This window comes from Schistocerca nitens, chromosome 9 (assembly GCF_023898315.1).
Source record: "Schistocerca nitens isolate TAMUIC-IGC-003100 chromosome 9, iqSchNite1.1, whole genome shotgun sequence".
NCBI classification, from domain to species: Eukaryota; Metazoa; Arthropoda; class Insecta; order Orthoptera; family Acrididae; genus Schistocerca; species Schistocerca nitens.
Window position 1 is genome coordinate 147,164,682 of NC_064622.1, and position 20,718 is coordinate 147,185,399.

A 20,718-nucleotide genomic window follows, 5' to 3' on the forward strand; every position below is an offset into this window, starting at 1 on the left:
CGGCAACTGCATGTCGTCCACTGACAACGGCGGCGCGGCCACTCTGGTCTTGCGCACTCTGCAGGGAGCTGCCAAGGAAGGCATCTCTCCTCCAGCTGCTCGGCCACGGTGCGCCTGCACGGCTTAGAGCTTGCCACACATCTGCCCTCGCTGTTGGACAGGTAGCAGAAGGCAAGGCGCGCGTTTTTCTGCATTTTTTCGGCGATGACAAGCGGTTGATATGCTTGTAAGTGTAGCATATGAAGCAAGAATCGAATGAGGCATTCGTAGACAGGTGCTAAATTCGCAGTATGGCCGCAGGTGACGATCTTATGACGGGTGTGCAGCCACAACAGGTTGGCAGCAAAGTGAGTATCGCTAACTGAAAGCTCTCTGCTGTAGCCCCAGTGGCGCAATTGGTTAGCGCACGGTACTTATAAGGCAGTAGCCGTGAGCAATGCCGGGGTTGTGAGTTCGAGCCTCACCTGGGGCACACTTTTATTTCGTAGCAGCTGACTCTGAAAGCATCGGGACGCGAGAGTTGAGATGTATCACCTGCTTGAGAAACATAAGTGTGCGTGCATTATAGCCACCGATCGCGTGTTCCTCGGTAGTATAGTGGTTAGTATCCCCGCCTGTCACGCGGGAGACCGGGGTTCGATTCCCCGCCGGGGAGGTGCGATTTTTATATCGCGAAAGTTGCACGCGTGGCCCGAAAGGACATTAACGTTGCGATCAAGGAATGTAGTTACTGCAAAATCGTAAGTAAGTCTGCGTCTTAGGAAGTGTTTCTCGCATTCTTCACACGACGTCGTCGTTTCACGACTTACAGGGGTTGCTGTTGACGCTGAATCAGCTCACCCCAGGCTTAATGATCGAGCTCGAGGCACCCAAGAAAAGGAATAATTTTAGCAGAGCGTGGTTTCGATCCACGGACCTCTGGGTTATGGGCCCAGCACGCTTCCACTGCGCCACTCTGCTGCGTGGAGCCGTCCGCGCTCTTCGGTGCGTGACATGGGACACTTGGAAAGCGTTGTCTGCGTCGGTTTCCCGCGCCTACCGTTTAATTAAGTGCGTAACATCTCTCAGCTTGACTTGTCTCGACTTTGCTCGACTGACGCTACGCTGACGCTTGCACGAAGCGATATTTACCGCAATCGTCTCGAGATGCAGCTGCGAGATGCTCAGGATTAACATTGCACTCCACGAAGGTGGAGACATTCGAATCCACTGCCTAGCTACGCGCCCGCAACTAACAAAATGCCGACCCTGCCAGGATTCGAACCTGGAATCTTCTGATCCGTAGTCAGACGCGTTATCCGTTGCGAAACAGGGCCACTGTTTGCGTTTTCTACCACGAGGCGGGTGCACATCGCAAAGCAACGTGTTCTCCGTGGCTCGGCAACTGCATGTCGTCCACTGACAACGGCGGCGCGGCCACTCTGGTCTTGCGCACTCTGCAGGGAGCTGCCAAGGAAGGCATCTCTCCTCCAGCTGCTCGGCCACGGTGCGCCTGCACGGCTTAGAGCTTGCCACACATCTGCCCTCGCTGTTGGACAGGTAGCAGAAGGCAAGGCGCGCGTTTTTCTGCATTTTTTCGGCGATGACAAGCGGTTGATATGCTTGTAAGTGTAGCATATGAAGCAAGAATCGGATGAGGCATTCGTAGACAGGTGCTAAATTCGCAGTATGGCCGCAGGTGACATCTTATGACGGGTGTGCAGCCACAACAGGTTGGCAGCAAAGTGAGTATCGCTAACTGAAAGCTCTCTGCTGTAGCCCCAGTGGCGCAATTGGTTAGCGCACGGTACTTATAAGGCAGTAGCCGTGAGCAATGCCGGGGTTGTGAGTTCGAGCCTCACCTGGGGCACACTTTTATTTCGTAGCAGCTGACTCTGAAAGCATCGGGACGCGAGAGTTGAGATGTATCACCTGCTTGAGAAACATAAGTGTGCGTGCATTATAGCCACCGATCGCGTGTTCCTCGGTAGTATAGTGGTTAGTATCCCCGCCTGTCACGCGGGAGACCGGGGTTCGATTCCCCGCCGGGGAGGTGCGATTTTTATATCGCGAAAGTTGCACGCGTGGCCCGAAAGGACATTAACGTTGCGATCAAGGAATGTAGTTACTGCAAAATCGTAAGTAAGTCTGCGTCTTAGGAAGTGTTTCTCGCATTCTTCACACGACGTCGTCGTTTCACGACTTACAGGGGTTGCTGTTGACGCTGAATCAGCTCACCCCAGGCTTAATGATCGAGCTCGAGGCACCCAAGAAAAGGAATAATTTTAGCAGAGCGTGGTTTCGATCCACGGACCTCTGGGTTATGGGCCCAGCACGCTTCCACTGCGCCACTCTGCTGCGTGGAGCCGTCCGCGCTCTTCGGTGCGTGACATGGGACACTTGGAAAGCGTTGTCTGCGTCGGTTTCCCGCGCCTACCGTTTAATTAAGTGCGTAACATCTCTCAGCTTGACTTGTCTCGACTTTGCTCGACTGACGCTACGCTGACGCTTGCACGAAGCGATATTTACCGCAATCGTCTCGAGATGCAGCTGCGAGATGCTCAGGATTAACATTGCACTCCACGAAGGTGGAGACATTCGAATCCACTGCCTAGCTACGCGCCCGCAACTAACAAAATGCCGACCCTGCCAGGATTCGAACCTGGAATCTTCTGATCCGTAGTCAGACGCGTTATCCGTTGCGAAACAGGGCCACTGTTTGCGTTTTCTACCACGAGGCGGGTGCACATCGCAAAGCAACGTGTTCTCCGTGGCTCGGCAACTGCATGTCGTCCACTGACAACGGCGGCGCGGCCACTCTGGTCTTGCGCACTCTGCAGGGAGCTGCCAAGGAAGGCATCTCTCCTCCAGCTGCTCGGCCACGGTGCGCCTGCACGGCTTAGAGCTTGCCACACATCTGCCCTCGCTGTTGGACAGGTAGCAGAAGGCAAGGCGCGCGTTTTTCTGCATTTTTTCGGCGATGACAAGCGGTTGATATGCTTGTAAGTGTAGCATATGAAGCAAGAATCGGATGAGGCATTCGTAGACAGGTGCTAAATTCGCAGTATGGCCGCAGGTGACGATCTTATGACGGGTGTGCAGCCACAACAGGTTGGCAGCAAAGTGAGTATCGCTAACTGAAAGCTCTCTGCTGTAGCCCCAGTGGCGCAATTGGTTAGCGCACGGTACTTATAAGGCAGTAGCCGTGAGCAATGCCGGGGTTGTGAGTTCGAGCCTCACCTGGGGCACACTTTTATTTCGTAGCAGCTGACTCTGAAAGCATCGGGACGCGAGAGTTGAGATGTATCACCTGCTTGAGAAACATAAGTGTGCGTGCATTATAGCCACCGATCGCGTGTTCCTCGGTAGTATAGTGGTTAGTATCCCCGCCTGTCACGCGGGAGACCGGGGTTCGATTCCCCGCCGGGGAGGTGCGATTTTTATATCGCGAAAGTTGCACGCGTGGCCCGAAAGGACATTAACGTTGCGATCAAGGAATGTAGTTACTGCAAAATCGTAAGTAAGTCTGCGTCTTAGGAAGTGTTTCTCGCATTCTTCACACGACGTCGTCGTTTCACGACTTACAGGGGTTGCTGTTGACGCTGAATCAGCTCACCCCAGGCTTAATGATCGAGCTCGAGGCACCCAAGAAAAGGAATAATTTTAGCAGAGCGTGGTTTCGATCCACGGACCTCTGGGTTATGGGCCCAGCACGCTTCCACTGCGCCACTCTGCTGCGTGGAGCCGTCCGCGCTCTTCGGTGCGTGACATGGGACACTTGGAAAGCGTTGTCTGCGTCGGTTTCCCGCGCCTACCGTTTAATTAAGTGCGTAACATCTCTCAGCTTGACTTGTCTCGACTTTGCTCGACTGACGCTACGCTGACGCTTGCACGAAGCGATATTTACCGCAATCGTCTCGAGATGCAGCTGCGAGATGCTCAGGATTAACATTGCACTCCACGAAGGTGGAGACATTCGAATCCACTGCCTAGCTACGCGCCCGCAACTAACAAAATGCCGACCCTGCCAGGATTCGAACCTGGAATCTTCTGATCCGTAGTCAGACGCGTTATCCGTTGCGAAACAGGGCCACTGTTTGCGTTTTCTACCACGAGGCGGGTGCACATCGCAAAGCAACGTGTTCTCCGTGGCTCGGCAACTGCATGTCGTCCACTGACAACGGCGGCGCGGCCACTCTGGTCTTGCGCACTCTGCAGGGAGCTGCCAAGGAAGGCATCTCTCCTCCAGCTGCTCGGCCACGGTGCGCCTGCACGGCTTAGAGCTTGCCACACATCTGCCCTCGCTGTTGGACAGGTAGCAGAAGGCAAGGCGCGCGTTTTTCTGCATTTTTTCGGCGATGACAAGCGGTTGATATGCTTGTAAGTGTAGCATATGAAGCAAGAATCGAATGAGGCATTCGTAGACAGGTGCTAAATTCGCAGTATGGCCGCAGGTGACGATCTTATGACGGGTGTGCAGCCACAACAGGTTGGCAGCAAAGTGAGTATCGCTAACTGAAAGCTCTCTGCTGTAGCCCCAGTGGCGCAATTGGTTAGCGCACGGTACTTATAAGGCAGTAGCCGTGAGCAATGCCGGGGTTGTGAGTTCGAGCCTCACCTGGGGCACACTTTTATTTCGTAGCAGCTGACTCTGAAAGCATCGGGACGCGAGAGTTGAGATGTATCACCTGCTTGAGAAACATAAGTGTGCGTGCATTATAGCCACCGATCGCGTGTTCCTCGGTAGTATAGTGGTTAGTATCCCCGCCTGTCACGCGGGAGACCGGGGTTCGATTCCCCGCCGGGGAGGTGCGATTTTTATATCGCGAAAGTTGCACGCGTGGCCCGAAAGGACATTAACGTTGCGATCAAGGAATGTAGTTACTGCAAAATCGTAAGTAAGTCTGCGTCTTAGGAAGTGTTTCTCGCATTCTTCACACGACGTCGTCGTTTCACGACTTACAGGGGTTGCTGTTGACGCTGAATCAGCTCACCCCAGGCTTAATGATCGAGCTCGAGGCACCCAAGAAAAGGAATAATTTTAGCAGAGCGTGGTTTCGATCCACGGACCTCTGGGTTATGGGCCCAGCACGCTTCCACTGCGCCACTCTGCTGCGTGGAGCCGTCCGCGCTCTTCGGTGCGTGACATGGGACACTTGGAAAGCGTTGTCTGCGTCGGTTTCCCGCGCCTACCGTTTAATTAAGTGCGTAACATCTCTCAGCTTGACTTGTCTCGACTTTGCTCGACTGACGCTACGCTGACGCTTGCACGAAGCGATATTTACCGCAATCGTCTCGAGATGCAGCTGCGAGATGCTCAGGATTAACATTGCACTCCACGAAGGTGGAGACATTCGAATCCACTGCCTAGCTACGCGCCCGCAACTAACAAAATGCCGACCCTGCCAGGATTCGAACCTGGAATCTTCTGATCCGTAGTCAGACGCGTTATCCGTTGCGAAACAGGGCCACTGTTTGCGTTTTCTACCACGAGGCGGGTGCACATCGCAAAGCAACGTGTTCTCCGTGGCTCGGCAACTGCATGTCGTCCACTGACAACGGCGGCGCGGCCACTCTGGTCTTGCGCACTCTGCAGGGAGCTGCCAAGGAAGGCATCTCTCCTCCAGCTGCTCGGCCACGGTGCGCCTGCACGGCTTAGAGCTTGCCACACATCTGCCCTCGCTGTTGGACAGGTAGCAGAAGGCAAGGCGCGCGTTTTTCTGCATTTTTTCGGCGATGACAAGCGGTTGATATGCTTGTAAGTGTAGCATATGAAGCAAGAATCGGATGAGGCATTCGTAGACAGGTGCTAAATTCGCAGTATGGCCGCAGGTGACATCTTATGACGGGTGTGCAGCCACAACAGGTTGGCAGCAAAGTGAGTATCGCTAACTGAAAGCTCTCTGCTGTAGCCCCAGTGGCGCAATTGGTTAGCGCACGGTACTTATAAGGCAGTAGCCGTGAGCAATGCCGGGGTTGTGAGTTCGAGCCTCACCTGGGGCACACTTTTATTTCGTAGCAGCTGACTCTGAAAGCATCGGGACGCGAGAGTTGAGATGTATCACCTGCTTGAGAAACATAAGTGTGCGTGCATTATAGCCACCGATCGCGTGTTCCTCGGTAGTATAGTGGTTAGTATCCCCGCCTGTCACGCGGGAGACCGGGGTTCGATTCCCCGCCGGGGAGGTGCGATTTTTATATCGCGAAAGTTGCACGCGTGGCCCGAAAGGACATTAACGTTGCGATCAAGGAATGTAGTTACTGCAAAATCGTAAGTAAGTCTGCGTCTTAGGAAGTGTTTCTCGCATTCTTCACACGACGTCGTCGTTTCACGACTTACAGGGGTTGCTGTTGACGCTGAATCAGCTCACCCCAGGCTTAATGATCGAGCTCGAGGCACCCAAGAAAAGGAATAATTTTAGCAGAGCGTGGTTTCGATCCACGGACCTCTGGGTTATGGGCCCAGCACGCTTCCACTGCGCCACTCTGCTGCGTGGAGCCGTCCGCGCTCTTCGGTGCGTGACATGGGACACTTGGAAAGCGTTGTCTGCGTCGGTTTCCCGCGCCTACCGTTTAATTAAGTGCGTAACATCTCTCAGCTTGACTTGTCTCGACTTTGCTCGACTGACGCTACGCTGACGCTTGCACGAAGCGATATTTACCGCAATCGTCTCGAGATGCAGCTGCGAGATGCTCAGGATTAACATTGCACTCCACGAAGGTGGAGACATTCGAATCCACTGCCTAGCTACGCGCCCGCAACTAACAAAATGCCGACCCTGCCAGGATTCGAACCTGGAATCTTCTGATCCGTAGTCAGACGCGTTATCCGTTGCGAAACAGGGCCACTGTTTGCGTTTTCTACCACGAGGCGGGTGCACATCGCAAAGCAACGTGTTCTCCGTGGCTCGGCAACTGCATGTCGTCCACTGACAACGGCGGCGCGGCCACTCTGGTCTTGCGCACTCTGCAGGGAGCTGCCAAGGAAGGCATCTCTCCTCCAGCTGCTCGGCCACGGTGCGCCTGCACGGCTTAGAGCTTGCCACACATCTGCCCTCGCTGTTGGACAGGTAGCAGAAGGCAAGGCGCGCGTTTTTCTGCATTTTTTCGGCGATGACAAGCGGTTGATATGCTTGTAAGTGTAGCATATGAAGCAAGAATCGAATGAGGCATTCGTAGACAGGTGCTAAATTCGCAGTATGGCCGCAGGTGACGATCTTATGACGGGTGTGCAGCCACAACAGGTTGGCAGCAAAGTGAGTATCGCTAACTGAAAGCTCTCTGCTGTAGCCCCAGTGGCGCAATTGGTTAGCGCACGGTACTTATAAGGCAGTAGCCGTGAGCAATGCCGGGGTTGTGAGTTCGAGCCTCACCTGGGGCACACTTTTATTTCGTAGCAGCTGACTCTGAAAGCATCGGGACGCGAGAGTTGAGATGTATCACCTGCTTGAGAAACATAAGTGTGCGTGCATTATAGCCACCGATCGCGTGTTCCTCGGTAGTATAGTGGTTAGTATCCCCGCCTGTCACGCGGGAGACCGGGGTTCGATTCCCCGCCGGGGAGGTGCGATTTTTATATCGCGAAAGTTGCACGCGTGGCCCGAAAGGACATTAACGTTGCGATCAAGGAATGTAGTTACTGCAAAATCGTAAGTAAGTCTGCGTCTTAGGAAGTGTTTCTCGCATTCTTCACACGACGTCGTCGTTTCACGACTTACAGGGGTTGCTGTTGACGCTGAATCAGCTCACCCCAGGCTTAATGATCGAGCTCGAGGCACCCAAGAAAAGGAATAATTTTAGCAGAGCGTGGTTTCGATCCACGGACCTCTGGGTTATGGGCCCAGCACGCTTCCACTGCGCCACTCTGCTGCGTGGAGCCGTCCGCGCTCTTCGGTGCGTGACATGGGACACTTGGAAAGCGTTGTCTGCGTCGGTTTCCCGCGCCTACCGTTTAATTAAGTGCGTAACATCTCTCAGCTTGACTTGTCTCGACTTTGCTCGACTGACGCTACGCTGACGCTTGCACGAAGCGATATTTACCGCAATCGTCTCGAGATGCAGCTGCGAGATGCTCAGGATTAACATTGCACTCCACGAAGGTGGAGACATTCGAATCCACTGCCTAGCTACGCGCCCGCAACTAACAAAATGCCGACCCTGCCAGGATTCGAACCTGGAATCTTCTGATCCGTAGTCAGACGCGTTATCCGTTGCGAAACAGGGCCACTGTTTGCGTTTTCTACCACGAGGCGGGTGCACATCGCAAAGCAACGTGTTCTCCGTGGCTCGGCAACTGCATGTCGTCCACTGACAACGGCGGCGCGGCCACTCTGGTCTTGCGCACTCTGCAGGGAGCTGCCAAGGAAGGCATCTCTCCTCCAGCTGCTCGGCCACGGTGCGCCTGCACGGCTTAGAGCTTGCCACACATCTGCCCTCGCTGTTGGACAGGTAGCAGAAGGCAAGGCGCGCGTTTTTCTGCATTTTTTCGGCGATGACAAGCGGTTGATATGCTTGTAAGTGTAGCATATGAAGCAAGAATCGAATGAGGCATTCGTAGACAGGTGCTAAATTCGCAGTATGGCCGCAGGTGACGATCTTATGACGGGTGTGCAGCCACAACAGGTTGGCAGCAAAGTGAGTATCGCTAACTGAAAGCTCTCTGCTGTAGCCCCAGTGGCGCAATTGGTTAGCGCACGGTACTTATAAGGCAGTAGCCGTGAGCAATGCCGGGGTTGTGAGTTCGAGCCTCACCTGGGGCACACTTTTATTTCGTAGCAGCTGACTCTGAAAGCATCGGGACGCGAGAGTTGAGATGTATCACCTGCTTGAGAAACATAAGTGTGCGTGCATTATAGCCACCGATCGCGTGTTCCTCGGTAGTATAGTGGTTAGTATCCCCGCCTGTCACGCGGGAGACCGGGGTTCGATTCCCCGCCGGGGAGGTGCGATTTTTATATCGCGAAAGTTGCACGCGTGGCCCGAAAGGACATTAACGTTGCGATCAAGGAATGTAGTTACTGCAAAATCGTAAGTAAGTCTGCGTCTTAGGAAGTGTTTCTCGCATTCTTCACACGACGTCGTCGTTTCACGACTTACAGGGGTTGCTGTTGACGCTGAATCAGCTCACCCCAGGCTTAATGATCGAGCTCGAGGCACCCAAGAAAAGGAATAATTTTAGCAGAGCGTGGTTTCGATCCACGGACCTCTGGGTTATGGGCCCAGCACGCTTCCACTGCGCCACTCTGCTGCGTGGAGCCGTCCGCGCTCTTCGGTGCGTGACATGGGACACTTGGAAAGCGTTGTCTGCGTCGGTTTCCCGCGCCTACCGTTTAATTAAGTGCGTAACATCTCTCAGCTTGACTTGTCTCGACTTTGCTCGACTGACGCTACGCTGACGCTTGCACGAAGCGATATTTAACGCAATCGTCTCGAGATGCAGCTGCGAGATGCTCAGGATTAACATTGCACTCCACGAAGGTGGAGACATTCGAATCCACTGCCTAGCTACGCGCCCGCAACTAACAAAATGCCGACCCTGCCAGGATTCGAACCTGGAATCTTCTGATCCGTAGTCAGACGCGTTATCCGTTGCGAAACAGGGCCACTGTTTGCGTTTTCTACCACGAGGCGGGTGCACATCGCAAAGCAACGTGTTCTCCGTGGCTCGGCAACTGCATGTCGTCCACTGACAACGGCGGCGCGGCCACTCTGGTCTTGCGCACTCTGCAGGGAGCTGCCAAGGAAGGCATCTCTCCTCCAGCTGCTCGGCCACGGTGCGCCTGCACGGCTTAGAGCTTGCCACACATCTGCCCTCGCTGTTGGACAGGTAGCAGAAGGCAAGGCGCGCGTTTTTCTGCATTTTTTCGGCGATGACAAGCGGTTGATATGCTTGTAAGTGTAGCATATGAAGCAAGAATCGGATGAGGCATTCGTAGACTGGTGCTAAATTCGCAGTATGGCCGCAGGTGACGATCTTATGACGGGTGTGCAGCCACAACAGGTTGGCAGCAAAGTGAGTATCGCTAACTGAAAGCTCTCTGCTGTAGCCCCAGTGGCGCAATTGGTTAGCGCACGGTACTTATAAGGCAGTAGCCGTGAGCAATGCCGGGGTTGTGAGTTCGAGCCTCACCTGGGGCACACTTTTATTTCGTAGCAGCTGACTCTGAAAGCATCGGGACGCGAGAGTTGAGATGTATCACCTGCTTGAGAAACATAAGTGTGCGTGCATTACAGCCACCGATCGCGAGTTCCTCGGTAGTATAGTGGTTAGTATCCCCGCCTGTCACGCGGGAGACCGGGGTTCGATTCCCCGCCGGGGAGGTGCGATTTTTATATCGCGAAAGTTGCACGCGTGGCCCGAAAGGACATTAACGTTGCGATCAAGGAATGTAGTTACTGCAAAATCGTAAGTAAGTCTGCGTCTTAGGAAGTGTTTCTCGCATTCTTCACACGACGTCGTCGTTTCACGACTTACAGGGGTTGCTGTTGACGCTGAATCAGCTCACCCCAGGCTTAATGATCGAGCTCGAGGCACCCAAGAAAAGGAATAATTTTAGCAGAGCGTGGTTTCGATCCACGGACCTCTGGGTTATGGGCCCAGCACGCTTCCACTGCGCCACTCTGCTGCGTGGAGCCGTCCGCGCTCTTCGGTGCGTGACATGGGACACTTGGAAAGCGTTGTCTGCGTCGGTTTCCCTCGCCTACCGTTTAATTAAGTGCGTAACATCTCTCAGCTTGACTTGTCTCGACTTTGCTCGACTGACGCTACGCTGACGCTTGCACGAAGCGATATTTACCGCAATCGTCTCGAGATGCAGCTGCGAGATGCTCAGGATTAACATTGCACTCCACGAAGGTGGAGACATTCGAATCCACTGCCTAGCTACGCGCCCGCAACTAACAAAATGCCGACCCTGCCAGGATTCGAACCTGGAATCTTCTGATCCGTAGTCAGACGCGTTATCCGTTGCGAAACAGGGCCACTGTTTGCGTTTTCTACCACGAGGCGGGTGCACATCGCAAAGCAACGTGTTCTCCGTGGCTCGGCAACTGCATGTCGTCCACTGACAACGGCGGCGCGGCCACTCTGGTCTTGCGCACTCTGCAGGGAGCTGCCAAGGAAGGCATCTCTCCTCCAGCTGCTCGGCCACGGTGCGCCTGCACGGCTTAGAGCTTGCCACACATCTGCCCTCGCTGTTGGACAGGTAGCAGAAGGCAAGGCGCGCGTTTTTCTGCATTTTTTCGGCGATGACAAGCGGTTGATATGCTTGTAAGTGTAGCATATGAAGCAAGAATCGAATGAGGCATTCGTAGACAGGTGCTAAATTCGCAGTATGGCCGCAGGTGACGATCTTATGACGGGTGTGCAGCCACAACAGGTTGGCAGCAAAGTGAGTATCGCTAACTGAAAGCTCTCTGCTGTAGCCCCAGTGGCGCAATTGGTTAGCGCACGGTACTTATAAGGCAGTAGCCGTGAGCAATGCCGGGGTTGTGAGTTCGAGCCTCACCTGGGGCACACTTTTATTTCGTAGCAGCTGACTCTGAAAGCATCGGGACGCGAGAGTTGAGATGTATCACCTGCTTGAGAAACATAAGTGTGCGTGCATTATAGCCACCGATCGCGTGTTCCTCGGTAGTATAGTGGTTAGTATCCCCGCCTGTCACGCGGGAGACCGGGGTTCGATTCCCCGCCGGGGAGGTGCGATTTTTATATCGCGAAAGTTGCACGCGTGGCCCGAAAGGACATTAACGTTGCGATCAAGGAATGTAGTTACTGCAAAATCGTAAGTAAGTCTGCGTCTTAGGAAGTGTTTCTCGCATTCTTCACACGACGTCGTCGTTTCACGACTTACAGGGGTTGCTGTTGACGCTGAATCAGCTCACCCCAGGCTTAATGATCGAGCTCGAGGCACCCAAGAAAAGGAATAATTTTAGCAGAGCGTGGTTTCGATCCACGGACCTCTGGGTTATGGGCCCAGCACGCTTCCACTGCGCCACTCTGCTGCGTGGAGCCGTCCGCGCTCTTCGGTGCGTGACATGGGACACTTGGAAAGCGTTGTCTGCGTCGGTTTCCCGCGCCTACCGTTTAATTAAGTGCGTAACATCTCTCAGCTTGACTTGTCTCGACTTTGCTCGACTGACGCTACGCTGACGCTTGCACGAAGCGATATTTACCGCAATCGTCTCGAGATGCAGCTGCGAGATGCTCAGGATTAACATTGCACTCCACGAAGGTGGAGACATTCGAATCCACTGCCTAGCTACGCGCCCGCAACTAACAAAATGCCGACCCTGCCAGGATTCGAACCTGGAATCTTCTGATCCGTAGTCAGACGCGTTATCCGTTGCGAAACAGGGCCACTGTTTGCGTTTTCTACCACGAGGCGGGTGCACATCGCAAAGCAACGTGTTCTCCGTGGCTCGGCAACTGCATGTCGTCCACTGACAACGGCGGCGCGGCCACTCTGGTCTTGCGCACTCTGCAGGGAGCTGCCAAGGAAGGCATCTCTCCTCCAGCTGCTCGGCCACGGTGCGCCTGCACGGCTTAGAGCTTGCCACACATCTGCCCTCGCTGTTGGACAGGTAGCAGAAGGCAAGGCGCGCGTTTTTCTGCATTTTTTCGGCGATGACAAGCGGTTGATATGCTTGTAAGTGTAGCATATGAAGCAAGAATCGGATGAGGCATTCGTAGACAGGTGCTAAATTCGCAGTATGGCCGCAGGTGACGATCTTATGACGGGTGTGCAGCCACAACAGGTTGGCAGCAAAGTGAGTATCGCTAACTGAAAGCTCTCTGCTGTAGCCCCAGTGGCGCAATTGGTTAGCGCACGGTACTTATAAGGCAGTAGCCGTGAGCAATGCCGGGGTTGTGAGTTCGAGCCTCACCTGGGGCACACTTTTATTTCGTAGCAGCTGACTCTGAAAGCATCGGGACGCGAGAGTTGAGATGTATCACCTGCTTGAGAAACATAAGTGTGCGTGCATTATAGCCACCGATCGCGTGTTCCTCGGTAGTATAGTGGTTAGTATCCCCGCCTGTCACGCGGGAGACCGGGGTTCGATTCCCCGCCGGGGAGGTGCGATTTTTATATCGCGAAAGTTGCACGCGTGGCCCGAAAGGACATTAACGTTGCGATCAAGGAATGTAGTTACTGCAAAATCGTAAGTAAGTCTGCGTCTTAGGAAGTGTTTCTCGCATTCTTCACACGACGTCGTCGTTTCACGACTTACAGGGGTTGCTGTTGACGCTGAATCAGCTCACCCCAGGCTTAATGATCGAGCTCGAGGCACCCAAGAAAAGGAATAATTTTAGCAGAGCGTGGTTTCGATCCACGGACCTCTGGGTTATGGGCCCAGCACGCTTCCACTGCGCCACTCTGCTGCGTGGAGCCGTCCGCGCTCTTCGGTGCGTGACATGGGACACTTGGAAAGCGTTGTCTGCGTCGGTTTCCCGCGCCTACCGTTTAATTAAGTGCGTAACATCTCTCAGCTTGACTTGTCTCGACTTTGCTCGACTGACGCTACGCTGACGCTTGCACGAAGCGATATTTACCGCAATCGTCTCGAGATGCAGCTGCGAGATGCTCAGGATTAACATTGCACTCCACGAAGGTGGAGACATTCGAATCCACTGCCTAGCTACGCGCCCGCAACTAACAAAATGCCGACCCTGCCAGGATTCGAACCTGGAATCTTCTGATCCGTAGTCAGACGCGTTATCCGTTGCGAAACAGGGCCACTGTTTGCGTTTTCTACCACGAGGCGGGTGCACATCGCAAAGCAACGTGTTCTCCGTGGCTCGGCAACTGCATGTCGTCCACTGACAACGGCGGCGCGGCCACTCTGGTCTTGCGCACTCTGCAGGGAGCTGCCAAGGAAGGCATCTCTCCTCCAGCTGCTCGGCCACGGTGCGCCTGCACGGCTTAGAGCTTGCCACACATCTGCCCTCGCTGTTGGACAGGTAGCAGAAGGCAAGGCGCGCGTTTTTCTGCATTTTTTCGGCGATGACAAGCGGTTGATATGCTTGTAAGTGTAGCATATGAAGCAAGAATCGAATGAGGCATTCGTAGACAGGTGCTAAATTCGCAGTATGGCCGCAGGTGACGATCTTATGACGGGTGTGCAGCCACAACAGGTTGGCAGCAAAGTGAGTATCGCTAACTGAAAGCTCTCTGCTGTAGCCCCAGTGGCGCAATTGGTTAGCGCACGGTACTTATAAGGCAGTAGCCGTGAGCAATGCCGGGGTTGTGAGTTCGAGCCTCACCTGGGGCACACTTTTATTTCGTAGCAGCTGACTCTGAAAGCATCGGGACGCGAGAGTTGAGATGTATCACCTGCTTGAGAAACATAAGTGTGCGTGCATTATAGCCACCGATAGCGTGTTCCTCGGTAGTATAGTGGTTAGTATCCCCGCCTGTCACGCGGGAGACCGGGGTTCGATTCCCCGCCGGGGAGGTGCGATTTTTATATCGCGAAAGTTGCACGCGTGGCCCGAAAGGACATTAACGTTGCGATCAAGGAATGTAGTTACTGCAAAATCGTAAGTAAGTCTGCGTCTTAGGAAGTGTTTCTCGCATTCTTCACACGACGTCGTCGTTTCACGACTTACAGGGGTTGCTGTTGACGCTGAATCAGCTCACCCCAGGCTTAATGATCGAGCTCGAGGCACCCAAGAAAAGGAATAATTTTAGCAGAGCGTGGTTTCGATCCACGGACCTCTGGGTTATGGGCCCAGCACGCTTCCACTGCGCCACTCTGCTGCGTGGAGCCGTCCGCGCTCTTCGGTGCGTGACATGGGACACTTGGAAAGCGTTGTCTGCGTCGGTTTCCCGCGCCTACCGTTTAATTAAGTGCGTAACATCTCTCAGCTTGACTTGTCTCGACTTTGCTCGACTGACGCTACGCTGACGCTTGCACGAAGCGATATTTACCGCAATCGTCTCGAGATGCAGCTGCGAGATGCTCAGGATTAACATTGCACTCCACGAAGGTGGAGACATTCGAATCCACTGCCTAGCTACGCGCCCGCAACTAACAAAATGCCGACCCTGCCAGGATTCGAACCTGGAATCTTCTGATCCGTAGTCAGACGCGTTATCCGTTGCGAAACAGGGCCACTGTTTGCGTTTTCTACCACGAGGCGGGTGCACATCGCAAAGCAACGTGTTCTCCGTGGCTCGGCAACTGCATGTCGTCCACTGACAACGGCGGCGCGGCCACTCTGGTCTTGCGCACTCTGCAGGGAGCTGCCAAGGAAGGCATCTCTCCTCCAGCTGCTCGGCCACGGTGCGCCTGCACGGCTTAGAGCTTGCCACACATCTGCCCTCGCTGTTGGACAGGTAGCAGAAGGCAAGGCGCGCGTTTTTCTGCATTTTTTCGGCGATGACAAGCGGTTGATATGCTTGTAAGTGTAGCATATGAAGCAAGAATCGAATGAGGCATTCGTAGACAGGTGCTAAATTCGCAGTATGGCCGCAGGTGACGATCTTATGACGGGTGTGCAGCCACAACAGGTTGGCAGCAAAGTGAGTATCGCTAACTGAAAGCTCTCTGCTGTAGCCCCAGTGGCGCAATTGGTTAGCGCACGGTACTTATAAGGCAGTAGCCGTGAGCAATGCCGGGGTTGTGAGTTCGAGCCTCACCTGGGGCACACTTTTATTTCGTAGCAGCTGACTCTGAAAGCATCGGGACGCGAGAGTTGAGATGTATCACCTGCTTGAGAAACATAAGTGTGCGTGCATTATAGCCACCGATCGCGTGTTCCTCGGTAGTATAGTGGTTAGTATCCCCGCCTGTCACGCGGGAGACCGGGGTTCGATTCCCCGCCGGGGAGGTGCGATTTTTATATCGCGAAAGTTGCACGCGTGGCCCGAAAGGACATTAACGTTGCGATCAAGGAATGTAGTTACTGCAAAATCGTAAGTAAGTCTGCGTCTTAGGAAGTGTTTCTCGCATTCTTCACACGACGTCGTCGTTTCACGACTTACAGGGGTTGCTGTTGACGCTGAATCAGCTCACCCCAGGCTTAATGATCGAGCTCGAGGCACCCAAGAAAAGGAATAATTTTAGCAGAGCGTGGTTTCGATCCACGGACCTCTGGGTTATGGGCCCAGCACGCTTCCACTGCGCCACTCTGCTGCGTGGAGCCGTCCGCGCTCTTCGGTGCGTGACATGGGACACTTGGAAAGCGTTGTCTGCGTCGGTTTCCCGCGCCTACCGTTTAATTAAGTGCGTAACATCTCTCAGCTTGACTTGTCTCGACTTTGCTCGACTGACGCTACGCTGACGCTTGCACGAAGCGATATTTACCGCAATCGTCTCGAGATGCAGCTGCGAGATGCTCAGGATTAACATTGCACTCCACGAAGGTGGAGACATTCGAATCCACTGCCTAGCTACGCGCCCGCAACTAACAAAATGCCGACCCTGCCAGGATTCGAACCTGGAATCTTCTGATCCGTAGTCAGACGCGTTATCCGTTGCGAAACAGGGCCACTGTTTGCGTTTTCTACCACGAGGCGGGTGCACATCGCAAAGCAACGTGTTCTCCGTGGCTCGGCAACTGCATGTCGTCCACTGACAACGGCGGCGCGGCCACTCTGGTCTTGCGCACTCTGCAGGGAGCTGCCAAGGAAGGCATCTCTCCTCCAGCTGCTCGGCCACGGTGCGCCTGCACGGCTTAGAGCTTGCCACACATCTGCCCTCGCTGTTGGACAGGTAGCAGAAGGCAAGGCGCGCGTTTTTCTGCATTTTTTCGGCGATGACAAGCGGTTGATATGCTTGTAAGTGTAGCATATGAAGCAAGAATCGAATGAGGCATTCGTAGACAGGTGCTAAATTCGCAGTATGGCCGCAGGTGACGATCTTATGACGGGTGTGCAGCCACAACAGGTTGGCAGCAAAGTGAGTATCGCTAACTGAAAGCTCTCTGCTGTAGCCCCAGTGGCGCAATTGGTTAGCGCACGGTACTTATAAGGCAGTAGCCGTGAGCAATGCCGGGGTTGTGAGTTCGAGCCTCACCTGGGGCACACTTTTATTTCGTAGCAGCTGACTCTGAAAGCATCGGGACGCGAGAGTTGAGATGTATCACCTGCTTGAGAAACATAAGTGTGCGTGCATTATAGCCACCGATCGCGTGTTCCTCGGTAGTATAGTGGTTAGTATCCCCGCCTGTCACGCGGGAGACCGGGGTTCGATTCCCCGCCGGGGAGGTGCGATTTTTATATCGCGAAAGTTGCACGCGTGGCCCCAAAGGACATTAACGTTGCGATCAAGGAATGTAGTTACTGCAAAATCGTAAGTAAGTCTGCGTCTTAGGAAGTGTTTCTCGCATTCTTCACACGACGTCGTCGTTTCACGACTTACAGGGGTTGCTGTTGACGCTGAATCAGCTCACCCCAGGCTTAATGATCGAGCTCGAGGCACCCAAGAAAAGGAATAATTTTAGCAGAGCGTGGTTTCGATCCACGGACCTCTGGGTTATGGGCCCAGCACGCTTCCACTGCGCCACTCTGCTGCGTGGAGCCGTCCGCGCTCTTCGGTGCGTGACATGGGACACTTGGAAAGCGTTGTCTGCGTCGGTTTCCCGCGCCTACCGTTTAATTAAGTGCGTAACATCTCTCAGCTTGACTTGTCTCGACTTTGCTCGACTGACGCTACGCTGACGCTTGCACGAAGCGATATTTACCGCAATCGTCTCGAGATGCAGCTGCGAGATGCTCAGGATTAACATTGCACTCCACGAAGGTGGAGACATTCGAATCCACTGCCTAGCTACGCGCCCGCAACTAACAAAATGCCGACCCTGCCAGGATTCGAACCTGGAATCTTCTGATCCGTAGTCAGACGCGTTATCCGTTGCGAAACAGGGCCACTGTTTGCGTTTTCTACCACGAGGCGGGTGCACATCGCAAAGCAACGTGTTCTCCGTGGCTCGGCAACTGCATGTCGTCCACTGACAACGGCGGCGCGGCCACTCTGGTCTTGCGCACTCTGCAGGGAGCTGCCAAGGAAGGCATCTCTCCTCCAGCTGCTCGGCCACGGTGCGCCTGCACGGCTTAGAGCTTGCCACACATCTGCCCTCGCTGTTGGACAGGTAGCAGAAGGCAAGGCGCGCGTTTTTCTGCATTTTTTCGGCGATGACAAGCGGTTGATATGCTTGTAAGTGTAGCATATGAAGCAAGAATCGAATGAGGCATTCGTAGACAGGTGCTAAATTCGCAGTATGGCCGCAGGTGACGATCTTATGACGGGTGTGCAGCCACAACAGGTTGGCAGCAAAGTGAGTATCGCTAACTGAAAGCTCTCTGCTGTAGCCCCAGTGGCGCAATTGGTTAGCGCACGGTACTTATAAGGCAGTAGCCGTGAGCAATGCCGGGGTTGTGAGTTCGAGCCTCACCTGGGGCACACTTTTATTTCGTAGCAGCTGACTCTGAAAGCATCGGGACGCGAGAGTTGAGATGTATCACCTGCTTGAGAAACATAAGTGTGCGTGCATTATAGCCACCGATCGCGTGTTCCTCGGTAGTATAGTGGTTAGTATCCCCGCCTGTCACGCGGGAGACCGGGGTTCGATTCCCCGCCGGGGAGGTGCGATTTTTATATCGCGAAAGTTGCACGCGTGGCCCCAAAGGACATTAACGTTGCGATCAAGGAATGTAGTTACTGCAAAATCGTAAGTAAGTCTGCGTCTTAGGAAGTGTTTCTCGCATTCTTCACACGACGTCGTCGTTTCACGACTTACAGGGGTTGCTGTTGACGCTGAATCAGCTCACCCCAGGCTTAATGATCGAGCTCGAGGCACCCAAGAAAAGGAATAATTTTAGCAGAGCGTGGTTTCGATCCACGGACCTCTGGGTTATGGGCCCAGCACGCTTCCACTGCGCCACTCTGCTGCGTGGAGCCGTCCGCGCTCTTCGGTGCGTGACATGGGACACTTGGAAAGCGTTGTCTGCGTCGGTTTCCCGCGCCTACCGTTTAATTAAGTGCGTAACATCTCTCAGCTTGACTTGTCTCGACTTTGCTCGACTGACGCTACGCTGACGCTTGCACGAAGCGATATTTACCGCAATCGTCTCGAGATGCAGCTGCGAGATGCTCAGGATTAACATTGCACTCCACGAAGGTGGAGACATTCGAATCCACTGCCTAGCTACGCGCCCGCAACTAACAAAATGCCGACCCTGCCAGGATTCGAACCTGGAATCTTCTGATCCGTAGTCAGACGCGTTATCCGTTGCGAAACAGGGCCACTGTTTGCGTTTTCTACCACGAGGCGGGTGCACATCGCAAAGCAACGTGTTCTCCGTGGCTCGGCAACTGCATGTCGTCCACTGACAACGGCGGCGCGGCCACTCTGGTCTTGCGCACTCTGCAGGGAGCTGCCAAGGAAGGCATCTCTCCTCCAGCTGCTCGGCCACGGTGCGCCTGCACGGCTTAGAGCTTGCCACACATCTGCCCTCGCTGTTGGACAGGTAGCAGAAGGCAAGGCGCGCGTTTTTCTGCATTTTTTCGGCGATGACAAGCGGTTGATATGCTTGTAAGTGTAGCATATGAAGCAAGAATCGAATGAGGCATTCGTAGACAGGTGCTAAATTCGCAGTATGGCCGCAGGTGACGATCTTATGACGGGTGTGCAGCCACAACAGGTTGGCAGCAAAGTGAGTATCGCTAACTGAAAGCTCTCTGCTGTAGCCCCAGTGGCGCAATTGGTTAGCGCACGGTACTTATAAGGCAGTAGCCGTGAGCAATGCCGGGGTTGTGAGTTCGAGCCTCACCTGGGGCACACTTTTATTTCGTAGCAGCTGACTCTGAAAGCATCGGGACGCGAGAGTTGAGATGTATCACCTGCTTGAGAAACATAAGTGTGCGTGCATTATAGCCACCGATCGCGTGTTCCTCGGTAGTATAGTGGTTAGTATCCCCGCCTGTCACGCGGGAGACCGGGGTTCGATTCCCCGCCGGGGAGGTGCGATTTTTATATCGCGAAAGTTGCACGCGTGGCCCCAAAGGACATTAACGTTGCGATCAAGGAATGTAGTTACTGCAAAATCGTAAGTAAGTCTGCGTCTTAGGAAGTGTTTCTCGCATTCTTCACACGACGTCGTCGTTTCACGACTTACAGGGGTTGCTGTTGACGCTGAATCAGCTCACCCCAGGCTTAATGATCGAGCTCGAGGCACCCAAGAAAAGGAATAATTTTAGCAGAGCGTGGTTTCGATCCACGGACCTCTGGGTTATGGGCCCAGCACGCTTCCACTGCGCCACTCTGCTGCGTGGAGCCGTCCGCGCTCTTCGGTGCGTGACATGGGACACTTGGAAAGCGTTGTCTGCGTCGGTTTCCCGCGCCTACCGTTTAATTAAGTGCGTAACATCTCTCAGCTTGACTTGTCTCGACTTTGCTCGACTGACGCTACGCTGACGCTTGCACGAAGCGATATTTACCGCAATCGTCTCGAGATGCAGCTGCGAGATGCTCAGGATTAACATTGCACTCCACGAAGGTGGAGACATTCGAATCCACTGCCTAGCTACGCGCCCGCAACTAACAAAATGCCGACCCTGCCAGGATTCGAACCTGGAATCTTCTGATCCGTAGTCAGACGCGTTATCCGTTGCGAAACAGGGCCACTGTTTGCGTTTTCTACCACGAGGCGGGTGCACATCGCAAAGCAACGTGTTCTCCGTGGCTCGGCAACTGCATGTCGTCCACTGACAACGGCGGCGCGGCCACTCTGGTCT

The 20,718-nt window shown here is 54.1% G+C and overlaps 60 non-coding genes across 60 annotated transcripts; 30 read left to right on the top strand and 30 right to left on the bottom strand.

Annotated features, from left to right (window-relative positions):
* Positions 1-380: 380 nt before the first annotated feature.
* Trnai-uau (transfer RNA isoleucine (anticodon UAU)) lies at positions 381-472 on the top strand. Its single transcript is given in 2 exon segments — positions 381-418; positions 437-472. It is a non-coding gene; the product is annotated as a tRNA-Ile (tRNA).
* Positions 473-583: 111 nt separating this feature from the next.
* Trnad-guc (transfer RNA aspartic acid (anticodon GUC)) lies at positions 584-655 on the top strand. Its single transcript has one exon. It is a non-coding gene; the product is annotated as a tRNA-Asp (tRNA).
* Positions 656-888: 233 nt separating this feature from the next.
* Positions 889-960, bottom strand: Trnam-cau (transfer RNA methionine (anticodon CAU)). Its single transcript has one exon. It is a non-coding gene; the product is annotated as a tRNA-Met (tRNA).
* Positions 961-1,243: 283 nt separating this feature from the next.
* Positions 1,244-1,316, bottom strand: Trnar-acg (transfer RNA arginine (anticodon ACG)). The gene has a single exon. It is a non-coding gene; the product is annotated as a tRNA-Arg (tRNA).
* Positions 1,317-1,757: 441 nt separating this feature from the next.
* Trnai-uau (transfer RNA isoleucine (anticodon UAU)) lies at positions 1,758-1,849 on the top strand. The gene is given in 2 exon segments: positions 1,758-1,795; positions 1,814-1,849. It is a non-coding gene; the product is annotated as a tRNA-Ile (tRNA).
* Positions 1,850-1,960: 111 nt separating this feature from the next.
* Positions 1,961-2,032, top strand: Trnad-guc (transfer RNA aspartic acid (anticodon GUC)). Its single transcript has one exon. It is a non-coding gene; the product is annotated as a tRNA-Asp (tRNA).
* Positions 2,033-2,265: 233 nt separating this feature from the next.
* Positions 2,266-2,337, bottom strand: Trnam-cau (transfer RNA methionine (anticodon CAU)). Its single transcript has one exon. It is a non-coding gene; the product is annotated as a tRNA-Met (tRNA).
* A 283-nt stretch (positions 2,338-2,620) lies between these two features.
* On the bottom strand, positions 2,621-2,693 carry Trnar-acg (transfer RNA arginine (anticodon ACG)). Its single transcript has one exon. It is a non-coding gene; the product is annotated as a tRNA-Arg (tRNA).
* Positions 2,694-3,135: 442 nt separating this feature from the next.
* On the top strand, positions 3,136-3,227 carry Trnai-uau (transfer RNA isoleucine (anticodon UAU)). Its single transcript is given in 2 exon segments — positions 3,136-3,173; positions 3,192-3,227. It is a non-coding gene; the product is annotated as a tRNA-Ile (tRNA).
* Positions 3,228-3,338: 111 nt separating this feature from the next.
* On the top strand, positions 3,339-3,410 carry Trnad-guc (transfer RNA aspartic acid (anticodon GUC)). The gene has a single exon. It is a non-coding gene; the product is annotated as a tRNA-Asp (tRNA).
* A 233-nt stretch (positions 3,411-3,643) lies between these two features.
* Positions 3,644-3,715, bottom strand: Trnam-cau (transfer RNA methionine (anticodon CAU)). The gene has a single exon. It is a non-coding gene; the product is annotated as a tRNA-Met (tRNA).
* A 283-nt stretch (positions 3,716-3,998) lies between these two features.
* Trnar-acg (transfer RNA arginine (anticodon ACG)) lies at positions 3,999-4,071 on the bottom strand. Its single transcript has one exon. It is a non-coding gene; the product is annotated as a tRNA-Arg (tRNA).
* Positions 4,072-4,513: 442 nt separating this feature from the next.
* Positions 4,514-4,605, top strand: Trnai-uau (transfer RNA isoleucine (anticodon UAU)). Its single transcript is given in 2 exon segments — positions 4,514-4,551; positions 4,570-4,605. It is a non-coding gene; the product is annotated as a tRNA-Ile (tRNA).
* Positions 4,606-4,716: 111 nt separating this feature from the next.
* Trnad-guc (transfer RNA aspartic acid (anticodon GUC)) lies at positions 4,717-4,788 on the top strand. Its single transcript has one exon. It is a non-coding gene; the product is annotated as a tRNA-Asp (tRNA).
* Positions 4,789-5,021: 233 nt separating this feature from the next.
* Trnam-cau (transfer RNA methionine (anticodon CAU)) lies at positions 5,022-5,093 on the bottom strand. The gene has a single exon. It is a non-coding gene; the product is annotated as a tRNA-Met (tRNA).
* A 283-nt stretch (positions 5,094-5,376) lies between these two features.
* Positions 5,377-5,449, bottom strand: Trnar-acg (transfer RNA arginine (anticodon ACG)). The gene has a single exon. It is a non-coding gene; the product is annotated as a tRNA-Arg (tRNA).
* Positions 5,450-5,890: 441 nt separating this feature from the next.
* On the top strand, positions 5,891-5,982 carry Trnai-uau (transfer RNA isoleucine (anticodon UAU)). The gene is given in 2 exon segments: positions 5,891-5,928; positions 5,947-5,982. It is a non-coding gene; the product is annotated as a tRNA-Ile (tRNA).
* Positions 5,983-6,093: 111 nt separating this feature from the next.
* Trnad-guc (transfer RNA aspartic acid (anticodon GUC)) lies at positions 6,094-6,165 on the top strand. The gene has a single exon. It is a non-coding gene; the product is annotated as a tRNA-Asp (tRNA).
* A 233-nt stretch (positions 6,166-6,398) lies between these two features.
* Trnam-cau (transfer RNA methionine (anticodon CAU)) lies at positions 6,399-6,470 on the bottom strand. The gene has a single exon. It is a non-coding gene; the product is annotated as a tRNA-Met (tRNA).
* Positions 6,471-6,753: 283 nt separating this feature from the next.
* Trnar-acg (transfer RNA arginine (anticodon ACG)) lies at positions 6,754-6,826 on the bottom strand. Its single transcript has one exon. It is a non-coding gene; the product is annotated as a tRNA-Arg (tRNA).
* Positions 6,827-7,268: 442 nt separating this feature from the next.
* On the top strand, positions 7,269-7,360 carry Trnai-uau (transfer RNA isoleucine (anticodon UAU)). The gene is given in 2 exon segments: positions 7,269-7,306; positions 7,325-7,360. It is a non-coding gene; the product is annotated as a tRNA-Ile (tRNA).
* Positions 7,361-7,471: 111 nt separating this feature from the next.
* Positions 7,472-7,543, top strand: Trnad-guc (transfer RNA aspartic acid (anticodon GUC)). Its single transcript has one exon. It is a non-coding gene; the product is annotated as a tRNA-Asp (tRNA).
* Positions 7,544-7,776: 233 nt separating this feature from the next.
* On the bottom strand, positions 7,777-7,848 carry Trnam-cau (transfer RNA methionine (anticodon CAU)). The gene has a single exon. It is a non-coding gene; the product is annotated as a tRNA-Met (tRNA).
* A 283-nt stretch (positions 7,849-8,131) lies between these two features.
* Trnar-acg (transfer RNA arginine (anticodon ACG)) lies at positions 8,132-8,204 on the bottom strand. The gene has a single exon. It is a non-coding gene; the product is annotated as a tRNA-Arg (tRNA).
* Positions 8,205-8,646: 442 nt separating this feature from the next.
* Trnai-uau (transfer RNA isoleucine (anticodon UAU)) lies at positions 8,647-8,738 on the top strand. The gene is given in 2 exon segments: positions 8,647-8,684; positions 8,703-8,738. It is a non-coding gene; the product is annotated as a tRNA-Ile (tRNA).
* Positions 8,739-8,849: 111 nt separating this feature from the next.
* On the top strand, positions 8,850-8,921 carry Trnad-guc (transfer RNA aspartic acid (anticodon GUC)). Its single transcript has one exon. It is a non-coding gene; the product is annotated as a tRNA-Asp (tRNA).
* A 233-nt stretch (positions 8,922-9,154) lies between these two features.
* Trnam-cau (transfer RNA methionine (anticodon CAU)) lies at positions 9,155-9,226 on the bottom strand. Its single transcript has one exon. It is a non-coding gene; the product is annotated as a tRNA-Met (tRNA).
* A 283-nt stretch (positions 9,227-9,509) lies between these two features.
* Positions 9,510-9,582, bottom strand: Trnar-acg (transfer RNA arginine (anticodon ACG)). Its single transcript has one exon. It is a non-coding gene; the product is annotated as a tRNA-Arg (tRNA).
* Positions 9,583-10,024: 442 nt separating this feature from the next.
* On the top strand, positions 10,025-10,116 carry Trnai-uau (transfer RNA isoleucine (anticodon UAU)). Its single transcript is given in 2 exon segments — positions 10,025-10,062; positions 10,081-10,116. It is a non-coding gene; the product is annotated as a tRNA-Ile (tRNA).
* Positions 10,117-10,227: 111 nt separating this feature from the next.
* On the top strand, positions 10,228-10,299 carry Trnad-guc (transfer RNA aspartic acid (anticodon GUC)). Its single transcript has one exon. It is a non-coding gene; the product is annotated as a tRNA-Asp (tRNA).
* Positions 10,300-10,532: 233 nt separating this feature from the next.
* Positions 10,533-10,604, bottom strand: Trnam-cau (transfer RNA methionine (anticodon CAU)). Its single transcript has one exon. It is a non-coding gene; the product is annotated as a tRNA-Met (tRNA).
* A 283-nt stretch (positions 10,605-10,887) lies between these two features.
* Positions 10,888-10,960, bottom strand: Trnar-acg (transfer RNA arginine (anticodon ACG)). Its single transcript has one exon. It is a non-coding gene; the product is annotated as a tRNA-Arg (tRNA).
* A 442-nt stretch (positions 10,961-11,402) lies between these two features.
* Positions 11,403-11,494, top strand: Trnai-uau (transfer RNA isoleucine (anticodon UAU)). Its single transcript is given in 2 exon segments — positions 11,403-11,440; positions 11,459-11,494. It is a non-coding gene; the product is annotated as a tRNA-Ile (tRNA).
* Positions 11,495-11,605: 111 nt separating this feature from the next.
* Positions 11,606-11,677, top strand: Trnad-guc (transfer RNA aspartic acid (anticodon GUC)). Its single transcript has one exon. It is a non-coding gene; the product is annotated as a tRNA-Asp (tRNA).
* A 233-nt stretch (positions 11,678-11,910) lies between these two features.
* On the bottom strand, positions 11,911-11,982 carry Trnam-cau (transfer RNA methionine (anticodon CAU)). The gene has a single exon. It is a non-coding gene; the product is annotated as a tRNA-Met (tRNA).
* A 283-nt stretch (positions 11,983-12,265) lies between these two features.
* Trnar-acg (transfer RNA arginine (anticodon ACG)) lies at positions 12,266-12,338 on the bottom strand. The gene has a single exon. It is a non-coding gene; the product is annotated as a tRNA-Arg (tRNA).
* Positions 12,339-12,780: 442 nt separating this feature from the next.
* Positions 12,781-12,872, top strand: Trnai-uau (transfer RNA isoleucine (anticodon UAU)). Its single transcript is given in 2 exon segments — positions 12,781-12,818; positions 12,837-12,872. It is a non-coding gene; the product is annotated as a tRNA-Ile (tRNA).
* Positions 12,873-12,983: 111 nt separating this feature from the next.
* Positions 12,984-13,055, top strand: Trnad-guc (transfer RNA aspartic acid (anticodon GUC)). Its single transcript has one exon. It is a non-coding gene; the product is annotated as a tRNA-Asp (tRNA).
* A 233-nt stretch (positions 13,056-13,288) lies between these two features.
* Trnam-cau (transfer RNA methionine (anticodon CAU)) lies at positions 13,289-13,360 on the bottom strand. The gene has a single exon. It is a non-coding gene; the product is annotated as a tRNA-Met (tRNA).
* A 283-nt stretch (positions 13,361-13,643) lies between these two features.
* Trnar-acg (transfer RNA arginine (anticodon ACG)) lies at positions 13,644-13,716 on the bottom strand. Its single transcript has one exon. It is a non-coding gene; the product is annotated as a tRNA-Arg (tRNA).
* A 442-nt stretch (positions 13,717-14,158) lies between these two features.
* Trnai-uau (transfer RNA isoleucine (anticodon UAU)) lies at positions 14,159-14,250 on the top strand. Its single transcript is given in 2 exon segments — positions 14,159-14,196; positions 14,215-14,250. It is a non-coding gene; the product is annotated as a tRNA-Ile (tRNA).
* Positions 14,251-14,361: 111 nt separating this feature from the next.
* On the top strand, positions 14,362-14,433 carry Trnad-guc (transfer RNA aspartic acid (anticodon GUC)). Its single transcript has one exon. It is a non-coding gene; the product is annotated as a tRNA-Asp (tRNA).
* A 233-nt stretch (positions 14,434-14,666) lies between these two features.
* On the bottom strand, positions 14,667-14,738 carry Trnam-cau (transfer RNA methionine (anticodon CAU)). Its single transcript has one exon. It is a non-coding gene; the product is annotated as a tRNA-Met (tRNA).
* A 283-nt stretch (positions 14,739-15,021) lies between these two features.
* Positions 15,022-15,094, bottom strand: Trnar-acg (transfer RNA arginine (anticodon ACG)). The gene has a single exon. It is a non-coding gene; the product is annotated as a tRNA-Arg (tRNA).
* A 442-nt stretch (positions 15,095-15,536) lies between these two features.
* On the top strand, positions 15,537-15,628 carry Trnai-uau (transfer RNA isoleucine (anticodon UAU)). The gene is given in 2 exon segments: positions 15,537-15,574; positions 15,593-15,628. It is a non-coding gene; the product is annotated as a tRNA-Ile (tRNA).
* Positions 15,629-15,739: 111 nt separating this feature from the next.
* On the top strand, positions 15,740-15,811 carry Trnad-guc (transfer RNA aspartic acid (anticodon GUC)). Its single transcript has one exon. It is a non-coding gene; the product is annotated as a tRNA-Asp (tRNA).
* A 233-nt stretch (positions 15,812-16,044) lies between these two features.
* Trnam-cau (transfer RNA methionine (anticodon CAU)) lies at positions 16,045-16,116 on the bottom strand. Its single transcript has one exon. It is a non-coding gene; the product is annotated as a tRNA-Met (tRNA).
* Positions 16,117-16,399: 283 nt separating this feature from the next.
* Positions 16,400-16,472, bottom strand: Trnar-acg (transfer RNA arginine (anticodon ACG)). The gene has a single exon. It is a non-coding gene; the product is annotated as a tRNA-Arg (tRNA).
* Positions 16,473-16,914: 442 nt separating this feature from the next.
* Positions 16,915-17,006, top strand: Trnai-uau (transfer RNA isoleucine (anticodon UAU)). The gene is given in 2 exon segments: positions 16,915-16,952; positions 16,971-17,006. It is a non-coding gene; the product is annotated as a tRNA-Ile (tRNA).
* A 111-nt stretch (positions 17,007-17,117) lies between these two features.
* On the top strand, positions 17,118-17,189 carry Trnad-guc (transfer RNA aspartic acid (anticodon GUC)). The gene has a single exon. It is a non-coding gene; the product is annotated as a tRNA-Asp (tRNA).
* A 233-nt stretch (positions 17,190-17,422) lies between these two features.
* On the bottom strand, positions 17,423-17,494 carry Trnam-cau (transfer RNA methionine (anticodon CAU)). Its single transcript has one exon. It is a non-coding gene; the product is annotated as a tRNA-Met (tRNA).
* A 283-nt stretch (positions 17,495-17,777) lies between these two features.
* Positions 17,778-17,850, bottom strand: Trnar-acg (transfer RNA arginine (anticodon ACG)). The gene has a single exon. It is a non-coding gene; the product is annotated as a tRNA-Arg (tRNA).
* Positions 17,851-18,292: 442 nt separating this feature from the next.
* Positions 18,293-18,384, top strand: Trnai-uau (transfer RNA isoleucine (anticodon UAU)). Its single transcript is given in 2 exon segments — positions 18,293-18,330; positions 18,349-18,384. It is a non-coding gene; the product is annotated as a tRNA-Ile (tRNA).
* Positions 18,385-18,495: 111 nt separating this feature from the next.
* Trnad-guc (transfer RNA aspartic acid (anticodon GUC)) lies at positions 18,496-18,567 on the top strand. The gene has a single exon. It is a non-coding gene; the product is annotated as a tRNA-Asp (tRNA).
* Positions 18,568-18,800: 233 nt separating this feature from the next.
* Positions 18,801-18,872, bottom strand: Trnam-cau (transfer RNA methionine (anticodon CAU)). The gene has a single exon. It is a non-coding gene; the product is annotated as a tRNA-Met (tRNA).
* Positions 18,873-19,155: 283 nt separating this feature from the next.
* On the bottom strand, positions 19,156-19,228 carry Trnar-acg (transfer RNA arginine (anticodon ACG)). Its single transcript has one exon. It is a non-coding gene; the product is annotated as a tRNA-Arg (tRNA).
* A 442-nt stretch (positions 19,229-19,670) lies between these two features.
* Trnai-uau (transfer RNA isoleucine (anticodon UAU)) lies at positions 19,671-19,762 on the top strand. The gene is given in 2 exon segments: positions 19,671-19,708; positions 19,727-19,762. It is a non-coding gene; the product is annotated as a tRNA-Ile (tRNA).
* A 111-nt stretch (positions 19,763-19,873) lies between these two features.
* Positions 19,874-19,945, top strand: Trnad-guc (transfer RNA aspartic acid (anticodon GUC)). Its single transcript has one exon. It is a non-coding gene; the product is annotated as a tRNA-Asp (tRNA).
* Positions 19,946-20,178: 233 nt separating this feature from the next.
* On the bottom strand, positions 20,179-20,250 carry Trnam-cau (transfer RNA methionine (anticodon CAU)). Its single transcript has one exon. It is a non-coding gene; the product is annotated as a tRNA-Met (tRNA).
* Positions 20,251-20,533: 283 nt separating this feature from the next.
* Positions 20,534-20,606, bottom strand: Trnar-acg (transfer RNA arginine (anticodon ACG)). Its single transcript has one exon. It is a non-coding gene; the product is annotated as a tRNA-Arg (tRNA).
* Positions 20,607-20,718: the final 112 nt, after the last annotated feature.